Source organism: Arachis stenosperma, chromosome 7, assembly GCF_014773155.1.
Source record: "Arachis stenosperma cultivar V10309 chromosome 7, arast.V10309.gnm1.PFL2, whole genome shotgun sequence".
In the NCBI taxonomy this organism is placed as follows: Eukaryota; Viridiplantae; Streptophyta; class Magnoliopsida; order Fabales; family Fabaceae; genus Arachis; species Arachis stenosperma.
The window spans coordinates 72,445,312-72,460,704 of NC_080383.1; the positions used below are offsets into that span (position 1 = coordinate 72,445,312).

Consider the following 15,393-nt stretch of genomic DNA (forward strand, 5'->3'; position numbering starts at 1 on the left):
CAGTTTTTAGCTGAATTCTTGCAAATCTGTGACACAGTCAAGACTAATGGGGTTAACCATGAGGTCTATAGACTGATGCTATTCCCCTTTGCTGTAAGAGACAGAGCTAGAATATGGTTGGACTCTCAACCTAAAGAAAGCCTGAACTCTTGGGAAAAGCTAGTCAATGCCTTCTTGGCAAAGTTCTTTCCACCACAAAGATGGAGTAAGCTTAGAGTGGAAGTCCAAACCTTCAGACAGAAGGATGGAGAATCCCTCTATGAAGCTTGGGAAAGATACAAACAATTAATCAGAAGATGTCCTTCAGACATGCTTTCTGAATGGAGCATCATAGGTATTTTCTATGATGGTCTCTCTGAACTATCTAAGATGTCCTTGGATAGCTCTGCTGGAGGATCTCTTCATCTGAAGAAGACGCCTGCAGAAGCTCAAGAATTGATTGAAATGGTTGCAAATAACCAATTCATGTACACTTCTGAAAGGAATCCTGTGAACAATGGGACTAGTCAGAAGAAAGGAGTTCTTGAGATTGACACTCTGAACGCCATATTGGCTCAGAACAAGATATTGACTCAACAAGTCAATTTGATTTCTCAAAGTCTGTCTGGAATGCAAAATGCACCAAACAGTACAAAGGATGCTTCATCTGAGGAAGAAGCTTATGATCCTGAGAACCCTTCCATGGAAGAGGTGAATTACCTAGGAGAACCCTATGGAAATACCTACAATTCTTCATGGAGAAATCACCCAAATCTCTCATGGAAGAATCAAGAGAGACCTCAACAAGGTTTCAATAACAATAATGGTGGAAGAAACAGGTTTAGCAATGGTAAGCCTTTTCCATCATCTTCTCAGCAACAGACAGAGAGTTCTAAGCAGAATACTTCTGACTTAGCAACAATGGTCTCTGATCTAATAAAGACCACTCAAAGTTTCATGAATGAAACAAGGTCCTCCATCAGAAATCTGGAAGGACAAGTGGGTCAGCTGAGCAAGAAAGTTACTGAACTCCCTCCTAGTACTCTCCCAAGTAATACAGAAGAAAATCCAAAAGGAGAGTGCAAGGCCATCAACATGGCCGAATATGGAGAGGAAAGAGAGGAAGAAGACGCCACTGAGAAAGACCTCAGTGGGCGTGCACCACTCCCCTCTGAGTTCCTCAATGAGGAACCTTGGGAATCTGAGGCTCAAAATGAGACCATAGAGATTCCCTTGGACTTACTTCTGCCATTCATGAGCTCTGATGAGTATTCTTCCTCTGAAGAGGATGAGTATGTTACTGAAGAGCAAGTTGCTAAATACCTTGGAGCAATCATGAAACTAAATGACAAGTTATTTGGAAATGAGACTTGGGAGGATGAACCTCCCTTGCTCACCAAAGAACTGGATGACTTGTCTAGGCAGAAACTGCCTCAAAAGAGGCAGGATCCTGGGAAGTTTTCTATACCTTGTACCATAGGCACCATGACCTTCAAGAAGGCCTTGTGTGACTTAGGGTCAAGTGTGAACCTCCTGCCCCTCTCTGTAATGGAGAAATTAGGGATCTTAGAGGTGCAAGCTGCAAGAATCTCATTAGAAATGGCAGACAACTCAAGAAAACAAGCCCATGGACTTGTAGAGGATGTTCTGGTTAAAGTTGAAGACCAGTACATTCCTACTGATTTCATAGTCCTAGAGACTGGGAAGTGCATGGATGAATCCATCATCCTTGGCAGACCCTTCCTAGCCACAGCAAAGGCTGTGATTGATGTTGACAGAGGAGAGTTAATCATTCAAGTGAATGAAAAATCCTTGGTGTTTAAGGCCCAAGGATATCCCTCTGTCATCATGGAGAGGAAGCATGAAGAGCTCCTCTCAAAACAGAGCCAAACAGAGCCCCCACAGTCAAACTCTAAGTTTGGTGTTGGGAGGCTACAACTAAACTCTAAGTTTGGTGTTGAAACCCCACATTCAAACTCTAAGTTTGGTGTTGGGAGGTTTCAACACGGTTCTGAGCATTTCTGAGGCTCCATGAGAGCCCTCTGTCAAGCTAATGACATTAAAGAAGCGCTTGTTGGGAGGCAACCCAATGTTTTATAATTAATTATTTTCTTTTGTTATTTTATCTTTTTTGTAGGTTGATGATCATAAGAAGTCACAAAAATAATGAAAAAAGCAAAAACAGAATGAAAAACAGGAAGAAAAACAGCACACCCTGGAGGAGAAGAAACTGGCGTTCAAACGCCAGTAATGCTAGCTGTTGGGCGTTTAACGCCCAGTCTGGCACCATTCTGGGCGTTTAACGCCAGAAAGGGGCACCAGACTGGCGTTAAACGCCAGTAAAGGGCAAGAACCTGGCGTTAAACGCCAGGAATGGGCACCAGCCCAGCGTTTAACGCCAGAAATGCCTCAAAACGTGATTTTGAGTGCCAATTGGTGCAGGGATGACTTTTCCTTGACACCACAGGATCTGTGAACCCCACAGGACCCTACCACCATTCTCTCTCTTCTTCCCCCATTCACCAATCACCTCAACACCTCTTCCCCAAAAACCCCTCACCTATCAAATCCCATCTTTCTCTTCACCACTCACATCCATCCTTCATAAAACACCACCAACCTCACCCTTCAAATTCAAACCACTTTCCCTCCCAAACCCACCCATAATGGCCGAACCTTTACCCCCTCTCTCCTATAAATACCCTTCTTCAACTCTTCATTTTCACACAACCTAAACCCCCTTTCTTACCCTTCTTGGCCGAACACACTACCATCTCCCTTCTTCCTCATTTCTTCTTCTTCTACTCTCTTCTTTCTTCTTTTGCTCGAGGACGAGCAAACATTTTAAGTTTGGTGTGGTAAAAGCGTTGCTTTTTGTTTTTTCATAACCATTTATGGCATCCAAGGCCGGAGAAACCTCTAAAAAGAGGAAAGGGAAGGCAAAAGCTTCCACCTCCAAGTCATGGGAGATGGATAGATTCCTCTCAAGGGTGCATCAAGACCACTTCTATGAAGTTGTGGCCTTGAAGAAGGTGATCTCCGAGGTCCCCTTTTCACTCAAAAAGGGTGAATATCCGGAGATCCGCCATGAGATCCGAAGAAGAGGTTGGGAAGTTCTTACCAACCCCATTCAACAAGTCGGAATCTTGATGGTTCAAGAGTTCTATGCCAATGCATGGATCACAAAGAACCATGACCAAAGTGTGAACCCGAATCCAAAGAATTATCTCACTATGGTTCGGGGGAAATACTTGGATTTTAGTCCGGAGAGTGTGAGGGTGGCGTTCAACTTGCCTATGATGCAAGGAGATGCGCATCCTTACACTAGAAGGGTCAACTTTGATCAAAGGTTGGACCAAGTCCTCACAGTCATATGTGAAGAGGGCGCACAATGGAAGCAAGATTCAAGAGGAAAGCCGGTCCAATTGAGAAGGCATGACCTCAAGCCCGTGGCTAGAGGATGGTTAGAGTTCATACAACGCTCAATCATCCCCACTAGCAACCGGTCCGAAGTTACCATAGACCGGGCCATCATGATCCATAGTATCATGATTGGAGAAGAAATAGAGGTTCATGAGGTTATAGCCCAAGAACTCTATAAGGTGGCGGACAAGACCTCCACCTTGGCAAGGTTAGCCTTTCCTCATCTCATTTGTCACCTCTGTTATTCAGTTGGAGTTGACATAGAGGGAGACATTCCCATTGATGAGGACAAGCCCATCACCAAGAAAAGGATGGAGTACACAAGAGATCTCACTCATCATGAGATCCCTGAGATTCCTCAAGGGATGAATTTTCCTCCACAAAACTATTGGGAGCAACTAAACACCTCCCTAGGAGAACTAAGTTCCAACATGGGACAACTGAGGGTGGAGCATCAAGAACACTCCATCATCCTTCATGAAATTAGAGAAGATCAAAGAATCATGAGGGAGGAGCAACAAAGACAAGGAAGAGACATTGAGGAGCTCAAGCACTCCATAGGATCTTCAAGAGCAAGAAAGAGCCGCCATCACTAAGGTGGACCCGTTCTTTGATTTCCTTGTTATTGTTCTTCTGTTTTTTTCGAATTTTAATGCTTATGTTTATCCATGTTTGTGTCTTATGATCATTAGTGTCTTAGTGTCTATGCCTTAAAGTTATGAATGTCCTATGAATCCATCACCTTTCTTCAATAAAAACGTGCCTAATTGATAAAAGAAAGAATTGCATGAATTTTGAATTTTATAATAGTTTAATTATTTTGATGTGGTGGCAATATTTTTGTTCTCTGAATGTATGCTTAAACAGTGCATATATCTTTTGAATTTGTGGTTCATGAATGTTGGCTCTTGAAAGAATGATGAAAAAGGAGACATGTTACTGAGGATCTGAAAAATCAATAAAATGATTCTTGAAGCAAGAAAAAGCATTTCAAAAAAAAAAACCGAAAAAAAAAACGAAAAAAAAGAGAAAGGAATAAGAGTTGTGATCCAAGGCAATGAGAGTGTGCTTAAGAACCCTGGACACCTCTAATTGGGGACTTTAGCAAAGCTGAGTCACAATCTGAAAAGGTTCACCCAATTATGTGTCTGTGGCATGTATGTATCCGGTGGTAATACTGGAAGACAGAGTGCTTTGGGCCACAGCCAAGACTCAATAAATAGCTATGTTCAAGAATCATCATACTTTACTAAGAGAATCATTAACACTATCTGGATTCTAAGTTCCTAAAGAAGCCAACCATTCTGGATTTCAAAGGATAGAGTGAGATGCCAAAACTGTTCGGAGGCAAAAAGTTAAAAGCCCCGCTCATCTGATTAATACTGATCTTCACAGATGTTTTTGGAATTCATTGCATATTCTCTTCTTTTTATCTTATTTGATTTTCAGTTGCTTCAGGACAAGCAACAATTTAAGTTTGGTGTTGTGATGAGCGGATAATTTGTATACTTTTTGGCATTGTTTTTAGTATGTTTTTGATATGATATAGTTAGTTTTTAGTATATTTTTATTAGTTTTTAATTAAAATTCACTTTTCTGGACTTTACTATGAGTTTGTGTGTTTTTCTGTGATTTCAGGTATTTTCTGGCTGAAATTGAGGGACCTGAGCAGAAATCTGATTCTGAGACCAAAAAGGACTGCAGATGCTGTTGGATTCTGACCTCCCTGCATTCGAAGCGGATTTTCTGGAGCTACAGAAGCCCAATTGGCGCGCTCTCAACGGCGTTGGAAAGTAGACATCCTGAGCTTTCCAGCAATATATAATAGTCCATACTTTGCCCAAGATTTGATGGCCCAAACCGGCGTTCAAAGTCACCTCAAGGAATCCCAGCGTTAAACGCTGGAACTGGCACCCAAATGGGAGTTAAACGCCCAAACTGGCACCAAAGCTGGCGTTTAACTCCAAGAAGAGTCTCTACACGAAATTTCTTCATTGCTCAGCCCAAGCACACACCAAGTAGGCCCGGAAGAGGATTTTTATGTCATTTACTCATTTCTGTACACCCTAGGCTACTAGTTTCTTATAAGTAGGACCTTTTACTATTGTATAGGAATCTTTTGATCACTTTTAGATCTCTAGATCATCTTTGGACATTTTCGTTCTTAGATCATTGGGTGGCTGGCCATTCGGCCATGCCTAGACCTTATGCTTATGTATTTTCAACAGTGGAGTTTCTACACACCATAGATTAAGGTGTGGAGCTCTGCTGTACCTCGAGTATTAATGCAATTACTATTGTTCTTTCATTCAAATTCCGCTTGTTCTTTATCCAAGATATCACTTGTTCTTCAACATGATGAAGGTGATGATTGACGCCCATCACCATTCTCACCCATGAACAAGGTGACTGACAACCATTCTTGTTCTACAAGCATCTGAGGCTTAGTGAATATCTCTTGGATTCCTGATTGCACGATGCATGGTTGATCGCCTGACAACCGAGTGCTCGCCTGACAAACGAGCCAACCATTCCGTGAGATCAGAGTCTTCGTGGTATAGGCAAGAACTGATGGCAGCATTCAAGAGAATCCGGAAGGTCTAACCTTGTCTGTGGTATTCTGAGTAGGATTCAATGATTGAATGACTGTGACGTGCTTCAAACCTGTAACCTACTGGGCGTTAGTGACAGACATAAAAGAGTTATTCTATTCCGGTAGGGGAGGGAACCACACCGGTGATTGGCAGCACTGTGACAGAGTGTGTGCATTAGCTTTCACTGCGAGGATGGGAGGTAGCTGCTGACAACAGTGAGACCCTATACGAGCTTGCCATGGAAAGGAGTAAGAAGGGTTGGATGAAGACAGTAGGAAAGCAGAGAGACGGAAGGGAAGGCATCTTCATGCGCTTATCTGAAGTTCCTACCAATGAATTACATAAGTATCACTATCTTTATCTTTTATGTTATTTTCGTTCATCACCATATATATCTGAGTTTGCCTGACTAAGATTTACAAGATGACCATAGCTTGCTTCAATACTAACAATCTCCGTGGGATCGACCCTTACTCACGTAAGGTTTATTACTTGGACGACCCAGTGCACTTGCTGGTTAGTTGTGCGAAGTTGTGTAATGCCATGGTATTGGGCTACCACGTTTTTGGAGCCATTACCAGGGATTATGAGAGTTGTGAAAAAGTATAGTTCACAATTTCGCGCACCATGTGTCACAGTAGCGGATCGAGAATACTGTGAAAAATTTAGGAGGTATCATAGGATCTGTGAGAATAGAGAGAATGAGAAGGACTACGAGCTGGTGTCGCTCGACCCTGAGGAGAGGGTCAGTTTTCCTCCCTTAAGTAAGGCGGAGCGTCCCTTCTTTTATGCATATGATTGTTTTTTTACCAAGTTGGGTGTTACCCTTCCTTTTACTGAGTTCGAGTCTGACCTCCTTTGGAACTGCAACCTTGCCCCTTTTCAACTTCATCCCAACTCTTGGGCTTTTATGAAAAATTTTCAGCTATTGTGCTAGGAGTTGGGTGTCTGACCTTCCCTCAGTCTTTTTCTTTATCTGTTCGTGCTGTCCAAGCCGAGGGTGGTTAAGAAGAAGGCTTCTTGGATCTCGTTCCATGCTACCCAGGGTAGAAAGGTGTTTTCTATTTTTGATGACTCCTTTCATGATTTTAAGAATTTCTACTTTAATGTACGGGCAGTGGACAATGTTCATCCCTTTTTTCTTGATGAGAACAATGAACCTACCTTTCCCCTTTGGTGGCAAGAGGAGCCTATAGTTCTTAAGTATTCGTGGGAGAGTCTAGATGAGGTAGAGAGGGCCTTTGTGGGTGTTTTGGAAGAGCACTGGGGGGAGCCTCCTCTTTTTAGGGGATCCTGCTCTTTTCCGTTCCGAGCTAGGTAGCATCCTACTTCCTACAAAGAAATTTTTATTGTTGTTTTTTTGTTATTGTCCCTCATATGAATGTTTTGTGATCCTTTTCATTCTTCAGAGATGGTTTCCAGCTCTGATTCCATGAAGGTCCTCCGAAAAAACAAGAAAACAGTGGCCGCACAAAACATCCAGAGGAAGTCGTCGGGGGAGGGTTCTTTCCAGGTCCCACCGATGAAGCTGGACTCTGGTTCTTAGGGTCCGAGGAACATCATCCCAACCCCTCAGGTTTGGGTGGCCTCTACTGATCCGCCTCTGACAATTTCTGGTGCTGCTTTTTCCCCCTCTTCCACTGGGCCTTCTCCCAAAAGGCCGAGGACTGCTGGAGCTTATGATCTCAATGATAAGGACTTTAAAGGCATATTGCTCTGTATGACTTTGTCCCAACTGATGATGTGTCTATTCTCCACCATCTTGACTTTATATCCAGCAACAGCGTCCGGATGGCCAACCTTAGCGCTGCACTGTTGAGGGAGTTCAAGAAATCTCCTATTAATGCCACTAGTGTCTTTTTTGGGAAAGCTAAGACCGATTATGAGAGGGTGAAGGGGTTGAGGCTTGAGCTAGAAGCAAAGAACGTTGGGCTGGAGCTTGCTCCGGAGAAGGAGAAGGCCCGGACTACCACTACGGAGGCGGCTGCCAACTTGTCTGAAGATATGGCGAAGAAGGCTAAGGAGAGCTACACCCGGACTTATGGTGAGCTTCTGGAGGTTAAGGAAAAGCTCCAGTCTTCTTATGATGGTTACGCCAAGTTGCAAGGTCACGTAGTGAATGGCATGACCGCTCTGTACAAAAATTTAAAAGCTCAGGTCTGGGTTCTTGCTCCTGATGCCGACCTTTCCCTGTTTAGTATGGATAACATTGTTGAAGATGGTAAGATCGTGCCAGCCCCTGATGACGATGAGACTCCTGCTCCGGATCCTCCTGCTAAAGCTTCTTCTATTGAGACGTCCCGACCTGAGGCCGACCCTGATGTGGAGATCTTGAATAGTCCTGATGGTGTTGTCAGAGCCGTCCCGATTTCAGTCATTCCTTCCTAATGACCTCGGGGTAGTGTTCTTTCACAAACCTCTACCTTTTTGTGTTAGCCTGTGCTTCTTCTAGTTGTGTTGGCAACCTTGCCGAGTCCCATTATTCTGCTTTTTGGCGATCTCGCCTTTGCAATTTGTTATTCGGGATTTAGTCAGTTTCCAATAACTTTATAGGTAGTGTTCTTATCTAGAACCTTTTCTTTTCAGTTTATTTGGACGACTTTTGAGCCTTATTTGGGTTTGAGATTGCCTTTTCTTTTTAAGTAGCGTCCTTTTCGGACTCTTACCTTTTAGCTTGGCAATTTTGACAATTAGGTTTTCTATCCTTTTTGGACCTTCGTATGGCTAGGTAGGTTATGTTCCCTTTTTTCAGTGATCCTTTAGATGGTCTGACTTCTCTGTTGGGCCTTTTCAAGTTATTTTTGCAACCCCATTTTTTATCTGACCTCGTCAGGCCGTTTTACACGGATTGCTTTTATAACTTCTCGCATTAATTTGGACCTTGTCACTTCACCTTGACGACCTTGCATGGTCGGGCGATGAATTTTGCATTTTTCCAAGCATAAATTAACGTGCCTTGGTAGGAAACCTTTTTAGGGAATCTCTATTTTTATTAGAATAAAATGCAATGACTAAAAAATGTGAATAAGAGTATATACATGTGTGGGATTACCCTGTAAGTCGGGTCGTCTTCAGGTCTTAGCCTGGTGCCTCATTAAAAAACCCTTTAGTGGGAAAAAGAGGACACCTTGGTGTAGGACCTTTGTCTAGCTATAGTACCTTCTTAGGTTACAAGCGTGCCATGATCTCGGGAGCTCCCGCCCTTGGAGGTCGGCTACCCTATAGTAGCCTTTTTATAGTATTTCTGTGATCCGGTATGGTCCTTTCCAGTTAGCTGCTAGCTTTCCCTCTCCTGATCGATCTGTTCCGATGTCGTTTCGGATTAAGATAAGGTCATTGGTAGTGAAGCTTCGCTGGATTACCTTTCGGTTGTACCTTGAGGCCATTCGACGCTTCAGGGCTTCCTCTCTAATCCGAGCTCTTTCTCGGACTTTTGGGAGCAGGTAGAGTTCTTCCTTTTGTGCTTGGGAGTTGGTGTCCTTATTGTAGAAGATGGCCCTAGGGGATCTTTCTTCCACTTCCACAGCAATCATTGCTTCCATTCTGTAAGCAAGCCCGAAGGGTGATTCCCCCATAGTGCAGTGTGGTCTGGTCCGGTATGCCCATAGGACTTGGGGGAGCTCTTCTGCCCAGGCGCCCTTCGCGTCCTGTAATCGATGCTTTAACCCGGACAGTATCATTTTGTTGGTGGCTTCCGCCTGTCTGTTGGCATGTGGGTGTTTCACTGAGGTGAACTGGTACACCTCTTTAAGGTGCCTTTTGCGGGATGACTTGGAGATCCCTCCACCTGCGAATCCTCCGTTGATCATGTGAATGTGTCTTTCAGGGGTGTGAAGGGGGCGTTCAACTCGTCCTCCCTCTTCATCCCTTCTTCTCTTTTTTGGTTCGTCCCTTGTGCTGGCGAGGAACCGATCTAATCTTCCTTCGTGGGCTAACTTTTCTATGACATTCTTTAGGTCGTAGCACTCATTGGTAGGGTGCCCATAGATTCGATGGTATTCACAATACTTTGTTCGACATCCTCCCCTTTGTGCTTAATCGGATGAGGGGGTGGGATCTTCTCCGTGTTGCATATCTCTCGGTAGACATCCACAAGGTACACCCGGAGAAGGGTGTAGTTGTAGTACTTTCTAGGTTTCTCAGTGGGTTAGTCTTCTTTTTTCCTGGACTCTTTATCCTTATCCCGAGGTGGGTAGGAGAATCCAAATTTTGAGGCTTCTCCCAATCGAGAGTTCTCCTCCATATTGATGTATTTTTTGCCCGCTCTTGTACCTCGTTCAAAGATGTTAGGTGTTTTTTGGATATAGAGTGGCTAAAAGATCCTTCCCGTAGACCATTGATAAGTCCCATAATTGCTGCTTCTATAGAGAGATTCTGTATGTCCAGGCATACTTTATTAAATCTCTCTATGTAACTGCGGAGGCTTTCCCAATCTCCTTGCTGAATCTCTAGAAAGCTTGGAGCGTGCTTGGCCTTGTCCTTCTGGATGGAAAACCTAGCTAGAAACTTTTTGGCAAGGTCATCGAAGCTTGCAATTGATCTTGGCGGCAAGTTGTCAAACCACTTTATTCTCGTCTTGGTCAAGGTAGTTGGGAAGGCTTTGAAGCGGATCGCATCTGAGGCATTCGTGAGATACATCCGGCTTCTAAAATTGCTGAGATGATGGCTTGGATCAGACGTGCCATCGTACAGGGTCATGTCGGGGGCTTTGAAGTTCTTTGGGACTTTAGCTTTCAAGATTTCCTTTTTGAACGGGTCCTGGTCCTCATGAGGGCTATCTTCACGATTGGATCGAGTGGTCTTCGTTTTGAGGTCGGCTTCGAGTTTAAGGAGCATGTCTTCTAGCTCTCGGTGCTTTCTTGTTTCCCTTCGAAGGTTCCTCTCTGCCTCTCGTTGATGTTCGGCCTCTTGTTCGAGCTTTTTAACGCGATCCTGCTGTTCACGGATGGTATCTAAGATTTTCGTTTTTGGGATTTGCTTGTCTCCCTTGGATTGATATGTGTCCTTTGATATGGCATCCGTATTCTTAAGTGGTGTTCTGTCTTCCAAACCGGAGTTATGATCATTGTCAGGGTTGTCTGCCATGATGGTGGGATGACTTCCAGGTTCCCCGGCAATGGCGCCAATGTTCCGAGGGTTACCTAAAACTGTGGGTAGATCTCGGATGAGATCTTCAGTTGTGGCTGGAGCTGTCGTGTCCGACTTGTGTGATCTTGAAATGGTGCTGATCCTCGTTCACCGGAGGGTGGTGGTACCTGCAAGAGACTCCGATGCTTAAGTTAGCACGGGCTTTAGGCAGGTTTTTTTGTAGAATCAGAGTATGAGTTATACCTAGGTGCTCCAGTGTATTTATAGTAGTGTTTGATGACCTTCCTTTGAGATAAGTTAGTTATCTTATCTTATCTTTGCTGGGTGAGGTCACCTTATCTTTTTTGGCTAGCCGCCTTTAGAGGGGCCGTAATCCTCATCTTTGGGCCTGCTTGGGCCTATATGGAGATTTGGTCGAGCTCTTTATGAAGAGGTCGGTAATAAGCCAACCTTTACAAGAGGTCGATCACTTTGACGTCGTCCAAGAGAATATAGCTCGGTCCAGGGTATGAACACTAACCATTTCTCAAGTGCTTGGGGTACAAGCAACTTTCAATATCTTTGCAGGAAGTCATTCAATCTCTTGGAGGAAATATGCACCATCATCTAAGGAAATAAAGAAGGATACAAAAGCTAAAGATGGTGATGACAAGGAGGAAACAAGTGGATACCAAGAGGTTATATTGTTACTTGACTGTCTTTAGCTTAAATGTGTTAATTGAAAGCGTAATTGTGCCCATGTTGATCAATGTCCTGTTAAGTCATGATTCATTTGCATTAAGTTGATTTTTATTTTGGGCTTGCTAGTTTAATGCCCATATCACCCCATCTTACTTGAATTGTATGCTTTGTTCCCTATGCTTCAATAAAAGAAAAATGTTATGAAATAGAGAAGAGTAAAAGTCTATTTTGGTAGAAGATTGAATAAAATCCTAAGGTTATGTGGTGGTATATGCTTGAGTACTTAGTAAGTTCACAAATAAATAGAAGGGTAGAATGTTCGCTTAAGTATAGGCCTAGTATGCATTTTATGAAATCCTTGTAAATAAAATATCCATGCAAAAAGAAAGAAAAAAAAGAAGAATGAAGAAAGAAGAGAGCAATGAATAAGCTAGGCACTAATAGCTTGACCCTAAAGATATATGCATGTGATGCTTTTGTACAAGGATATTCTTGGATGATTAGGTTCTAAGGAGTGCTTCATCACTTTATACTTGGGTTAACTAACCCAGGATTATCAACTGAAAGTCCATTATCAAGAGCAACCTTGTTACAAAGCATTTAGTAACCCAAAGAGATGCTGGGCATCAATGTTTCAATGTTAAATTGCAAGTCAAGTGCATGTGGTGTGTATGTGTTAAGGAGAAGCTTGAGTTCATAAGTCCTGAGGGGTGCTTCAACACCTAAAACCTTGAACCAACTGAGTCGGGAGTGTTGACTGAAAGCTTACCCTAAAGAGATGCCTTAACACAGAGCACTAAGCTTCAATAAAAAAAATAAGCCTCTAGCAAGGAGAAAAAGAAAATCAAAAAGTTCAAACTAAGGATCAAAGAATAAATGGGTTTCATAGAAGCAGCATAGCTAATACTTAAGAGGAAGCTATAACCTAGAAACTAATAAGATTATGAACTTCAAAGATGTCATGCATGAAACCCCATGAACCAGGATTGAATATCTTTTAATAAGGGCTTATATATCTTTGTGTTCTCATTCATTCTTCTTATGCTTTACTACTTGCTTGGGGACAAGCAAGATTTAAGTTTGGTGTTGTGATGCCTAGGCATCTTTGGCGAGTTTCACAAGTCAATTTCTATAGTTTTTACTTGGCTTCGTGCATTATCTTCACCAATAAGCAAGCATTTGGATGAAATATCTATGCATATCCTGATTCATCAAACCTTAGTAAATTATAATCATTTTCATAAGATTTATGCAAACACTACTTGATGCAATGAATAATGCATTATCTTGTGATTATGGTAAAGCTTTGATACACTTGTTTGATTGATGATAGGCAAGGAGAAGCAGAGAAGAGGCAGAGGAAAATAAGGAAGCTGTGGTGTTAGTGGCCAAGTTAGCACACTAACGCCATGGTTAACGCTACACCAAGGGGGTGCTGGCGTTAGTGGCAAAGTTAGCCCACTAACGCCAACAATAGCGCTGGCTCAATGAAGGAGGGTGCTGGCATTAGTGGCCAAGTTAGCCCACTAAGGCCATTGCTAACGCTGACAAGGAAGTAGAGGAAGCTGGCGTTAGTGGCCAAGTTAGCTCACTAACGCCAGTACTAACTTGACTCAAGAGGAAGGCAACGTTAGTGGCCAAAGTTAGCTCACCAACACCACTAAACAAGGAAGAAGGTGCCAACGTTAGTGTGCTAATGGTGCACAAATCCCCACACTTTTGTACAGTTATACCAGCAAGTGAACTGGGTCATCCAAGTAATACCTGAGCAAGTCAAGATCGATCTCACGAAGATTGTTGGTCTGAAGCAAGCTATGGTTATCTTGCAGGTCTTAGTCAGGCAGATCGAAAGGTTGTTGGATTTGTGAGATCTGAAACTATGAAGACATATAATTAATAAAATACTTTGTATATTAGAAGGAAATCAGTAATAGGAATATGAGAGAAGAGTGTAAGGTATTTTCTTAATGAAATCAGTAAAAGGGTTATAATTGAGGATTAGAGTTGCTTAGCCTTTCTAAATTAACTCTGGCATTACTGTCTTCTTTGCTTGTGAGTGATCTCTTCAATGGCAGGCTGTAAGTGATTAACGCCTTTATTGAGAGGTCGTCAATGCTCCTCCGGATCTGAACCCCAGGGTTAGTGTGGATCCATCTCTGCTTGAGGGTGAAGCACGTACAGTCCATTCTCCTTAATGATCCTACTCAAAATGCCACAGATAAGGTCGGATCTTCCGGATAAGAGAATGCTACATCATTGGGTTCTAGCCTCTACCACAGACACCCTAATCTCCCCATAAATTGTCTGAACTGGTGTCTCAAGAAGTTCCCAACGAAGTCGTAGATTAGCCGTCTGAGAGATGTATGATTCAATCTGGTGGTGCGTGCTTTCCACTGAAGTATTCACACGAACCCAAGTAGACATGGGTATTTATCAGGCACATTTGTCTTAGGATGATGAACAGAGCTGATTGTAACTGATCATCCTATTCACCATGTTGAAGTGTGAACTTAGAATTAATCACACATGGATCGAATAAGAAACATTAATACTTTTATTAATTCATAGGACTCAACAAAGCTCCTCCCCTCAATCTAAGAGGTTTAGAAACTCATACTGATGTGAAATACAAAGTAAATGTGTAGAGTATGGTAAAAAAAAGTAAAAAGTGTTTGAATAACATAAATAAAATCCCTTAAATACTAAACTAGTGACTGATGACGGTGAAATAGTCTTTTTAGTGTTAAAATCCACTTCTGGGGCCCCTTGGTCAGTGTTTAGGCTAAGCTTTAATGAGATCCACGTGCTATGAGGTCTTTTGGACGTGAAACGCTGGCTAGGGGGTCCTCTCTGGGCGTTTGGACACTGGGCTCTGCTCCTTGGGCGCTGGACGCCAGAAAAGGGGCAGGAAGCTGGCGTTGGATGCCAGTTTTAGGCCTTCTAATCCGAAACAAAGTAATGACTATTATACATTTATGGAAAGCTCTAGAAGTCAGCTTTCCAAAGCCGTTGAGAACGCTTCATTTGGACTTCTGTAGCTTCAGAAAATTTCTTCCGAGTTCAAGGAGGTCTGATTTGGACAGCATATACAGTGCTTCCTCTGTCTCTAACTCAAAGTTTTGCTCCAGCTCCTCAATTTCAACCAGAAAATACCTAAAATGGTACAAAAACACACAAACTCAAATTGGAATCCAAAAATATGAATTTAATACTAAAACCTGTAAAAACTTAATAAAAACTAAACAAAACATATTAAAAACTATATGAAAACTATGCCAAAAAGCGTATAAAATATCCGCTCATCAGCTAATGCCACCAACGTTAGCACACTAACATCTTCGATCATTTCACAAGTTGGGAGCTGGATGAGTTGTCTAGTGTGTGTACGCACGAAGCAGTGTGCATACGCATAAGTGGGAAAATTCACAAAGATGCGCACGCACATGACAGAATGCGTACGCACAACAAGAGGAGCGTTGATGGCAACGTTAGTGTGTTAACGCCAGTAGCAACACCAAAATGGGTTTGAAGGTTGGCGTTAGTGGCAGCGTTAGCACACTAACGCTAGTATTAACGCCAGTTCTAGGGGCGTTAATGAGCCAACGTTACTCCATCAACGCCAGCGTTA

General features: G+C 42.8%; 1 non-coding gene across 1 annotated transcript; it reads right to left on the reverse strand.

The window, feature by feature from the left end:
• Positions 1 to 207: 207 nt before the first annotated feature.
• LOC130942491 (small nucleolar RNA R71) lies at positions 208 to 315 on the reverse strand. The gene has a single exon (XR_009071059.1). It is a non-coding gene; the product is annotated as a small nucleolar RNA R71 (small nucleolar RNA).
• Positions 316 to 15,393: the final 15,078 nt, after the last annotated feature.